The sequence below is a fragment of the Macrotis lagotis genome, chromosome X (assembly GCF_037893015.1).
Source record: "Macrotis lagotis isolate mMagLag1 chromosome X, bilby.v1.9.chrom.fasta, whole genome shotgun sequence".
NCBI lineage: Eukaryota > Metazoa > Chordata > Mammalia > Peramelemorphia > Peramelidae > Macrotis > Macrotis lagotis.
Genome location: NC_133666.1, coordinates 454007395 through 454019588, shown reverse-complemented (window position 1 = coordinate 454019588; position 12194 = coordinate 454007395). Strand labels below are relative to the sequence as shown.

The 12194-nt window shown below is 35.2% G+C and overlaps 1 pseudogene; it reads right to left on the bottom strand.

Moving 5' to 3' along the window:
* Positions 1-1383: 1383 nt before the first annotated feature.
* On the bottom strand, positions 1384-1883 carry LOC141502304 (large ribosomal subunit protein uL11-like; annotated as a pseudogene).
* Between the last annotated feature and the right edge of the window lie 10311 nt (positions 1884-12194).

Sequence of the window (12194 nt, the reverse complement as noted above, 5' to 3'; positions counted from 1 at the left end):
ATTGGGGAATGGCTTAGCAAACTGTGGTATATGTATGTCATGGAACACTATTGTTCTATTAGAAACCAGAAGGGATGGGATTTCAGGGAAGCCTGGAGGGATTTGCATTAATTGATGCTGAGTGAGATGAGCAGAACCAGGAAAGCACTGTATACCCTAACAGCAACATGGGGATGATGTTCAACCTTGAAAGACTCGCTCATTCCACCAGTGCAATAATCAGGGACAATTTTGGGCTGTCTGCAAAGGAGAGTGCCATCTGTATCCAGATAAAGAGCTGTGGAGTTTGAATAAAGTTCAAGGACTATTCCCTTTAATTTTGAAAAGAAAAACAGATATCTTATTGTCTGATCTTGTTACCTCTTAGACTTCTTGTCTCTTCCTTAAGGATATGATTCCTCTCTCATCACACTCAATTTGGATCAATGTACAACATGGAAACAAAGTAAAGACTGACAGATTGCTTTCCGTGGTAGGGTGGGGAGAGGGAAGTAAGATTGGGGGGAAAATTATAAAACTCAAATAATACCTTTAATAAAAATAAATTTAAAAAAAGAAGTGTTTAAACAAAGACTATGAAAGGAAGGGGACTGACATACAGAAGAGTGGACTAACTGATCTCTGAAATCCCTTCTAACTATACTTTTATTGATTCTCTGAGCATCCATACCCTAGATACAAATTATTTCAATAATTTCCTGTGCCTTCCTTTTGTTTTGTTACTTTAGGCTTTTGCAAGGCAAGTGGGGTTAAGTGGCTTGCCCAAGGCCACACAGCTAGGTAATTATTAAGTGTAGGAGGCAGGATTTGAACTCAGGTAGTCCTGACTCCAAGGCCTGTGCTTATCCACTACACTATGCCACCTAGCCTCCCCTGTGCCTTCCTTTTGGAGGACATGCATATGACAATGTTTTCATTAAGTTAAGTAGTAATCGGTCAAACAATAAGTTAGAAGTAATCAGTCAAACAATACACTTTTATTGAGTTCTTGCTACATGAAAGATACCATTCTAGATATTAAGTGAATACCTTATCAAGAAGGAGGGGCAATCAGTAAGAGTGGAAAGAACATCAAACTGGGAGTCAGGAGTATTAAATTATGATCTTAGTTCTGTCACTTATCTTCATGTACCCTTGGGAATTTACTTGACTTCCACAATGGCAGAATGTCCAAGTTGGATTGGACCTCAGAGGCCTTCAATAGTTGAATAGAAATTCCCTTTTCAACATCCTTAACAAAGAATTACTTAACATTTGCCTCCAGTACCAATGAGGAGATGGGAATAAGCATTTATTAAGTGACTAATGTATGCCAGACACTGTACTGTGTTTTTTTTCTGTTGTCAAATGTTAATTTATTGCAAATAGTCTCCTTTTCAACTTTTAACTTGCTGGGCATTTCACAACTCCACTATTGATGTCATAAATGACATCATGAAGATATCTGCCATCAATGTTGCAGCCCACAGACTGGGTTGTTCCAAGGATCTCTTTAATAGTTCCAGAGAGTTCTCTTGCCAAGGATTGGTGCCTCATCTGTTGAGCAATGTTGACAATATCATCAAAAGTGTTGTTTCCACTGTGTTTAATATTTTTCTGCTTCTTTCTGTCTCAAGGAGGTTCTTTTAGAGCTTTGATGATCAAGGCAGAGGCAGAAGGCACCACCTCAATCTGGGCCTGTCTGTTCTGAATGGCAAGTTTCACTGTAATCCTAAACCCTTTCCAGTCACCAGTTGCCTTGGCAATGTCATCACCAACCTTTTTTGTGGAGACAAACCCAAGGGACCAATTTTGGGGGCCAGAGCTGATGTGGCACCAACTTCACCACCAGTGAACCTTAAAAACACGACTTTGATTTCATTAGTATCAAACTTGGGAGGCATGGCAGCGAGGAAGGTGGAGGCTCGGTCTCAATGCTGCAGGGTGGCTGCCAGTGTCAAATGAACCCAGATTCAGGACAACTGAAAGAAGTTGCACCACGAGCTGGAGCCAAAGATTGTTATACTATGTGTTTTTACAAATTTGATCCTCAAATTTGATCTTATTCTTATTTTACAGATTAGAAGACTGTGGCTAAAAAAGATTTAATAACTTGCCTAGAGTCACATGGCTACTAAGTATCTGATGCCATATTTGAACCCAGGTGTTCCTGACCCAGAATGCAACACCCTATTCACCAAATCACCTACTTATTGATGGGTAATTTGCAACTTCCCAAGGTCTTACATTTTATTTTTGAACAGTTCTACTAGGAAGTTTTCAATGAAATCTGCCTCTCCTAATCCTGCTAATCTCCCTTTCCATATGGTAGTTCTTCAATAACTTGAAAATTATCTATCATACCCTCCCACTCCTCTATTCCCTAACCTCTAACTACAGTCTTCTTTTCTCCAGATATGCACCCCTTTTTTCCCAAACAACCCTCATATGGAATAACTTTCCCTCACCATTCTGGTAACCAGTTTCTTGATATGTTTCAGCTGGTCATTTCTAAAATATAGAGGTCAGAAACAAACACAACATTGTTAGATTTGGGGGATTCTAGAATTCAAAAGTCGATAACTACCAGGAAGGTGTGAGAGATTTGAAGCTGTCCAAGGTGAATAATTACTATGAAGATTATAAATAATCATCTAGCATTATAGAGCTACTGTCCATGGTGAATAATTACTATGAGGATTGTAAATAAGCATCTAGCATTATAGACCAGCATTTCCCAGAGGGTGGCCTGAGGACCCTTGGAAAGCCCTGAGACTCATTCATAGCATCAACAGGGTCAAAACTATTTTTATAATCAGATACTTAGATGTTGTTTTATAATAACATTACTAGGATGTTATTAAAATATTCTTCCCTTTTCTACCTAAGTATCTATATGAGGCCAGATTTTCTTCACATACTTCAACTAGAACAATATATCATGAGATTGAATGTAGAAGCAGATATGAGAATCCAGCTGTTTTCTATTAAGTCAAATATTAAAGAGACTTACAAAAATATATAAAACAATGCCACACATCAATAATTTTTTGTTCTGGAAAATACAGTCATTTTCATAAAATGCTATTTTTTGTTCATATTAAAGGTTTTATTGTTATTTAAATGAATACATATTTTGAATTTATCTGTTTTTTAATTTGGTAAATATCAATAGATATTCAATAGTATGCTGTCAATGTTTTAACAACAAACTCTCCAGAAAAATAAACATATTGCACTTTTAAGTATAATATGCATTATTAACTTTTTCTCCATGACTTTATGTCTAGATAATGAACAAAACAATGATTTATAGCATTTGCCAAATTCCAAGGTATAAATTGCTCACACATTCTAGTTGGCTCCATCACACTCCCTGCACAGAACTCACACAACCAAAATCTCTTTGAGGTCCTCAATAATTTTTAATAGTGTAAAGAAATTCTGAGATCAAAAAGCTTAGGAACCATTATTCTAGATTGAGGTTAGTGAACATTATTTGTCATTGTGTAAGGCTGGGACCAAAAAGCTTAGAAATCATTATTCTAGATTGAGGTTAGTGAACATTATTTGTTGTAGTGTGAAGCTGATGCTTATGATTGATATTTTGTCCAAAGAAGACTTGAGCTATAGTCTTTTGTCCTTAGGTCTTAGGTCCAAAGGATAGATAAGAGTAATGATTAGATGTTTATAAAGAAGAAAAATTTAAACTTAAGTTAGGGGAAAACTATTTAAAAATCAGGACTATCCAGAAGTGGACTGCATTGTCTCAAAAGTGGATTTCCCCTTGCTGGTGGTTATCAAATTAAAAAAAAGATTAGATGACTTACATGGTTTTGAACTAAACAAGCCTTTGAGAACCCTCTCCTCCTTCAGTACTGAAATTCTGTGAAAGCATTATGCATATGTAAAATGTGGACATTATTAAATTCATCATGCATACCATCATCATGGTTCTTAAGATTAAAAATCTACTACCTACAACAGATGAACAACCACCCAAAATTAGATATCTAAATATACATATGTATATATGATATAAAAATGTATAGAGATAAAGATAAAGATATACATGTATCATATATTTAAGTGTATGTATATATTATACACAAATAGACAATTATCCCCCTTCTACATGGTGGGGGTTAGGAGCACAGTACTCCTCAGTCTGGAAAATCCAAACTTTTTGGTCCTCCCTTCATATCAGAAAAGCCTGAATTTTTTTCTCTTATGAGTATTTAGAGTACCTTATTATAAAATTTGGATTAAATATTTGATCATAGGCTCTTTGTCATCTGCTGGTCTTTGAATGTCATTTGCAGCTTCCATAAAACTCCCAAAAATTCCCATTTAATTTCTTATGAAAACTCACAATATATCAAAACCTCAATAGCAAAAGTCGTGTTGTAGAATGAATAACTGTATAAAGATATACATATTTATGTTAATATATTAATTATATTATTAAATGTTAAAATTATAATACAAAACCAAGTAATATATTGTATAATGTAGTTATAGAATATATTCATTAAGATAGTATGTTAATGATTACAATTAATGCACTGTCTTAATAAATATGTAATATACAAATTTCTAGTTGACAGCAATATTTGAATCTTATAAATTATAATGATAATGGTGATGAAGATGGTAATTTTAGTATTTTCCATTTGCACAGAACACCTGTATTTATAAACATGTTTAGTATTTGCATTTGCACAGAATTTCACATGTATTTATAAAGGTGTATATGTGTCTACAAATATATATATATATATTTCTGATTTACATTTATGTCCTTGCTGATCTCAGGAAATTAAGGTACTTCATTGCTTTGGCCGTCTGCCTCAAATGAAGGAAAACCTTCTTCATTACTGGCAGCTGAAACAATACAGCCAAAGGAAGAAGTCTTTTTCCCTGAGAGATTTGGAGGTCACACTACTGAATTTAAGATCAGTTTGCTATAGACTCCTTTCCCAAGTGCTTAACACCATGATCTCTATATCCATCTGGTTTTCTAATGTGATTTTTTTTCTATATTAGAGATGATTACCTCACTTCCCCTCCCCCTTTCTGACTATTACCAAACCAAATGGTCTTTCAGCAATTATGGTAAAATGAGGTCCAAGAAGCTGTGAGGGTTTTATTCATTTATAACAAGCAAATTCTCCCTGCCAGATGCCACTTAGTTGGGGAAATTTTACTATCTTGTACTATTGCATATTTGACACTAAATGTCTCTTCTTCATTCATATCCTTGAGGCAGAGATTGTTTTCACTTTTGCCTTTGTACTCCCAGAGTCTAGTGACTCTAGAACATAACAAACATTTAATAAATGTTTTTTGATTGATTTATTCATTTGTTCTTAGGTAACTAAAGAGACAGCTCATACAGCCCATATTTCTGAGAGAGCAATGAATATTAACTACTCTAAAAGCTGTATTTTATCAAAGATTAGAAATTCTATCTTTTATTCCAGAATGTTATCATGGACTCTCAGTCATCATTCAGCAGTACAGGCTCCCTGACAGTAGATTAGCACTTTAGACATGTGTCTTTGGGGGGGGAGATAGAGGGGGTGACACTTTTTAGATCTACTAGTTGATTGTTTCTTTAAATCCTTGGCTCTTCCACAGACAGACATTTTGAATATCTTCTTAAAGCAAAACTCTGAGTTTTCTTCAGTTTGCCACCTCGCCACCAAATCTAACTCTGTGACATCTGCTTTCTACCTCAGTTTCCCCACCTGTAAAATGGAGTGGCTATTCTCTATTGTTAGATGGAATATTAATGAAAATTTACTGAGCATAAAATTAGACTCAAAGATGGAAGAGTAATTCAATAGAATTCCATAAATAGTCATTGTTATGTCTACTATATCCAACCCCATCATAAACTCTGAGTATACCAAGATTAAGAAGAGCATGGTTCTTTCCTCAGTTAGCATAATGATTAAGCAGAAGAGAAGGTCAAAGTGTTCTAGGAAAATGTGAGAAAGAAGAAATCGCCTTAGCAAGGTGGGAAAGCAAGGAACACTTGAGCTGAACACTGAAAGAAGAGGATTTCAATAGGTATACATATGGAGGCTGTGCATTCCAGGCAAAGGAGCCAATGTGAGCATATAGACATCCGAGCAAGCGGGGTGAGTCTGGGGAAGAATCAACAATCAAGCAACTGTGGCCAGAACATAGAACATGGAGTAAAATAAAACTGGGAATGTAGGAAGAACCTCAATTGTGGAGAGCTTCAAGTTGAGGAGTCTAGATCTTCTCCCATAAACAATAAGGAGCTACTGAAAATATTTGAACAAAGAGAAACATTACCAAATTTATACATTAGGAAGATGATTTTGTATAGCCATATGAGGGAAAAATTCAAGAGAGGACAAACAACTGGGGATGGGTAGGCCAGCCAGTAGATTATTACAATAGTCTAGGCTAGCGATAATTAGGGCTGAAACTGGAAGAGCTACAGTGTGAATTAGGAGGAAGGGACTGGTGCCAAAGGTCTTATGGATTGCAAGAGGGAAAGATCTGACTATTTTACAGATCTAGTAGAAAGGGAAACCAAGAAAATATAAACACAGAAAAAAAATCACATAAAGGACTGAAAAAAAAAAAGAATACATATCACAGGCAGAGATGAACTTGGTTTGTTATTTCACATTTCTTTCAATGACCCTGATACTTCCTGGTGAATGTGGGACACAATATTTTCATGGAATCAGGTTTGTTTCCCAGCAGAGGAAACCCTAAGTTGCCCTTTCCATCTTGAATATAATATGTATGCATGTATATATATAAAATCTCAATCTTTCTTTAAACATTCAGACAAATTTCCTGAAAAGTAATGGAGCCACAGATGAGGGAATTCAAAAGCTTAGGAATCCAGTGGGTCTGGACCTGTAGAGTAGCCTAAGGCAGTAAGATTATCAAAAAGAATGCTGTGTGAGTCCTCAGGGTATATCTGAGACCTTTGGTGAAAACCATGCTTGGAAAACTCATCACCTTTCTAGACTTTGCATCCTAGATGATAATTCCTGTTCCTTTCTCCTAACTCAATTGCAGTGGAGTCCTGGTAACATGCCATCCCCAGAAGGCCTTGTGCCCTATCACTTTTCATCATCAGGGAACTCATTTTTATTTTTGGATAACAAAAAGCCATTCTGAACCCTCTCTACCTTAGTCAGGACTGACATATTGAATAATAGGACTACAAAGAAAGCTGGGAAATAGATGAAGGATCTCCAACTTAGCATGGTGAAAATAAAAATATATTCTTAGAAACACTGAGTTTTTCTTGTAGCGAGCACTCAAGAAATTCTCATCTGGTCCCCAATTTGATTTCTGATGGCTGATAAGAACCTCCCAATTGTCCCTTCATTACATATAAACAAAGGATGGATATAACAATCTTCATCATTATATAAGATTCAAATCCCACTGTGCACTGTAAATGAACTGCCCAAAGATGGATTTATCTAAATATATGGATATGTGTGTGTGTATGCATGTGTATGTATATATGTGTATAAATTATATGAAATATATAACTAAAAAGATATACATATATTGTTGGTTTTGTTTTTAGTTGTTTTAGTGATGTCTGACTATGGGTTTGGGGTTTTCTTGGCAAAAGATACTGGAATAGTTTGCCATTTCCTTCTCATTTTACACATGAGGAAACTGAGGCAAACAAGGTTAAGTGACTTGCTCAGGGTCACATAGCTACTAAGTGTATAAGGTTGCATTTAAACTCAGGAAGATGTCTTATATATATACGTCTAGGACAAATACAATGTTTAATAAGCAATGAGCTCAATATAAATAAACCCACAGCAGAAGATTTTTCTTATTTCCTCCCCTCTATCTCCCCTTTTTTAATTTCCTTTTTTTTGTGTTGTCTTCATAATTATATTTTAAACTCCCTGAGGACAGGGAAGTTTTTACCTTATTTGTATTCACAGTGCTTACTATATTGTCTGGAACACAATAAGTGCTTAATAAATATTTATTGAATTACATTAAATGAAAAAAAATCAACAGTTTGGACTGATAGCCAACAAATCTAATGCAATCTTTTATTCCTTTTTTTTTGGTAAGGAAATCTCTATCTAGAATGTCTTTAGATGGAGACTCCTGGTCTCAACTCAACTCCATGAATCAATGCAGATCATTAACTGATCTGTAATTAATAATTACAGAAAGTTTCCTGGGGCCTAGAGAGAGCGAAAGAAATATGTAAATCAGGAATAGGACCTGAACACTGGTTTTAGTGATTCCACAGCCTTCTATCCACTATGGCACTGTGATATGATGCCTCTCAATGCAGTAACAGATAAGTTTAAGAATGGGCCACAACTAAGATGGATTTAGCTCCTCTAGGAGTTCAGTGATCAAGGACAATTCTAAAAGACTTGTGATGGAAAATGCCATTCACATCCAGAGAAAAAACTATGGATCTGATTATGACCAAAGCATACTTTTTTCACTTTTTAAAACTAGTTTTATGGTTTTTTCTTTTTCTCATTTCCCCCTTCAGTTCTGATTCTTCTTTTACAATAAGACTAATATGTAAATATGATAAGCATGATCCATAAATATATACCTATATCAGATTCCTCTCTGTTATGGGAAGGAGGAAGGGAAGGAAGGGAGATAGAAAACTAAAAAGCTTACAAAAAAGATGATTGTTGAAATCTATCTTTGCATGAAATTGAAAAAATAAAATAACATTCAAAAAAAAGAACTAATGGGGCAGATAGAGCACATTGGATGGAGCACTGGTCCTAAAGTCAAGAAGATGAGTTCAAATCTAGCATCAAACACTCACCAAGTTCAGTGCCCTGGGCAAATCATTTAATCCCAATTGCCACCAAAAACATATTGCTTTTTCTTTGTTCTTTTTTTCTTTTTCGGCAAGGCAATGGGGTTAAATGACTTGCCCAAGGCCACACAGTTAGGTAATTATTAAGTTCTGAAGTTAGATTTGAACTCAGGTATTCCTGACTCCAGGGCTGGTGCTTATCCACTGCACTACCTAGCCACCCCTGGGCCACCTAGCCACCCCTGTGACACCTAGCCAGCCCCACCAAAAACATATTAATAGAGGCTTGAATGATGTACAGACTGAGGGAGGGAATGACCCATATAATCTATTCTAATCATACTTCCAATAGAAGCATTGTGCTCAGTTTGGGGCTTTTCATTTTAGGAAGGTCTTTACAAATTGGATCATGTCCAAAGAAGGGCAACCACAATAGTGAATGGAATGATATCTGGTAATATTAAAATTAGTTGAAGGAACTAGAGATGATTATCTCTAGAAAACTTATGAGGGGACTTGCTTCTATATTCAAGTATTTGAAGATCTATTCTGTGGAAGGGGAATTTTTCTTGTCCTGCTTGGTCTTAGAAAATAATGGTTAAGGGAAGAGGGGAAAGGAATGGGGTTTGAAGAGAGATTAATAAAGACCTGATCAAAGGAAAATCTTCCTATCAATTAAAGCTGCCCCAAAGTGGAATGGATTACTCAAAGAGTCAATAGGCTCCTCAAAATGGAGATCTCTAAGAAGACAATTCTGGGAGGTGTTTTAAAGACTATTACTTTTTAGTCATGTGTCCTTCAATTTTGATGTTTTACATTCTGTGTCATATCTTGTTTTGCATCCCTAGCATCTTGCACCAAGTGCTTTAAAAATATTGTTGACTTATGAGATGATCAATTATGATTTTGAAGGCAGGTAAAGTCTATGCTCACTCTTTCAAAACTTCCTTTATGTTTTTCCTTTTTTCTCATGCTTTTCCCCCCTTTAGTTCTAATTCCTCTTTCACAACATGACAAATATGGAATTACATTAAACATGATTGTACATGTACAACTTTTACCAGATTGTTGCCACTATGGGGACAGGGTGGGCAAGAGAGGATGGTAGAAATATGTGGAACTCATAAACTTTCAAATGAGATGAATGTTGAAAACTACCTTTAAATGTAATTGGAAAAATTAAATAAAATTTCAATAAAAATTTTTGTTGAAATGAAATGAAAAAAGAACAGTATAAAGGCCTAAAGGAATCATTGACAGAATGGCACACTTTAAAATTTCCATGTTGAATTTATTACATACTTAAACTGAAAATAAAACTTCTATATAAGAGCTTCAAGTCCCTTCTTATGTTCTGAAATGTATATGAAAATGGTTATTTTATTTGGTGTTTGTCAAATCCAGAATAAACACATGCATATGCTTATTTTATTTGGAAATGTTCATTTTATATGGTGTTTGTCAAATGTAGACTATAACATACAAATATATATATATATACATATATATAGTGTGTGTGTAAGTATGCATGTATCTTTATATATACAAATATATAAAAATATATATGAATGATTCTAGAGTTAATAGGGAGACATTATTGTTAGTGATAAAGTCAGACCTTCAAGAACATCACTTTTGCACCTCTATGCAGAATGGATTTAAATGGGAAGAGATCTGAGACAGAAGGATCAATCTATAATTATTGAAAACCAAATATCTATTAGGGAATGTTTTACCAGTGAACTAGGAGGATGGCTAAATGAGAGAAGAAAAGAGGTCACGTATAGGAGATGATGTCAAGGTGGAAATGAAAAGATATGACAATGGATTAGATATATGAGGTTATTGAGAACAAAGAATAAAAGAAGACAAGGTTGAAAATATGGATGGTGAGAAGGATGGCAGTACCCTAGACAGTAATAAGATAGTTGGAAACAGGTTGAGATAATTTAGGAGGAAACTATTGTTTGTTTTTTCTCCCTTGAACACCTTGAATTTGAGATACCTATGAGACATTCATTTACAATAAGCAGTTGGTGACCTACAATTCACTGGAGGTCAAAAGAGAGGTTGGGGCTGGATCAGTAGATCTGAGAATCATCTGCAAAGAGACGATAACTGAATCTGTGTCACGATATTATCACCAATTGGTACAGATAGAGGAAGAAGAGAAGAGAATTAGGAAATGATATGGATCAGGATGCAGCAAAGAACACTGAGGACCAGTTAGACAGGTAGAAGGAGAACCAAGAGAACACAAATATTACAAAAACCCAGAGATGAGAGAATATCCAGGAGTAAATAGGGGATCAACAGTGTCAGAGGAGAAAGAGAGAGAGAGAGAGAGAGAGAGAGAGAGAGAGAGAGAGAGAGAGAGAGAGAGAGCAAGAATGCTGATTGAACAGAAGATTGAGGAAACACCTTTACATTTGGCAATTAAACTTATTGGTAAGTCATTCCCTAATAGATATGTGACCAAAGGAGTTGCCTAAAGATGAATTGCAAACTATTAAAAAACCTATGCGGTAATGAGAAATACAAATTACCTCACACCCTGAAAACTGGCAAAGATGATATATAATGTCAGTGTTGAAGGAGTTGTGGGAAAATTGTTGTACTAATGAAATGGAGTTGTAAATCAAGGCAACCACTTGGAGTTTGAATGTGTTCCACTTCTCCAATACTGTTTGAGCTTCTCGCAGATTTTCTATTACTTTTCTCCCAACCTACTCTTCACCTCCAGTGCACTAAAATTTTGTAAAAGTTAGTAATTGATAAATGCCACTGGAATCTCAACAAAGAAGAACACCCTAACTCTTATTAGACATCATAAGGCAGTTAATTGAAATAGTGTATAGAGTGTTGGATACAAAGTCTAGAAAAACCCTGGGCAAATTACCTAATCTCTGTCAGCATCAGTTTTCTCATTTGCAAAATGGTGATAATAATAGTACCTACTTCACAGGGTTGTTGTGGGGACTCCAACGTATCATGTATATAAAATACTTTGCAAACCTTAATGTTGTATATAAATACTAGCTCTTTTTATTTAAAATTCACTATCATAAGCAACATGATATCATTGAGATTTGTGTAGCATGAAGAAGACTATGTTCAATGCTAGGGAAGCCACAAAGAGACATAAGCTAAACTTCCTTTTCTCAAAGAGTTTAAAGACTAAATTGATGAATAATGATACTAGATAACACATTAAGTGTGTCAAGTAATTACATTAAGGTAAAAGGTATCACATCTGTATTTGAAAGTTCAATTATTATCTCTAAATGAATGACTCCAAGATTTCTATATTTGGTCCCAATATCTCTCCCTAGTTTGCTCTATCTATCTATCTATCTATCTATCTATTTATCTATCTTTCCTTTTT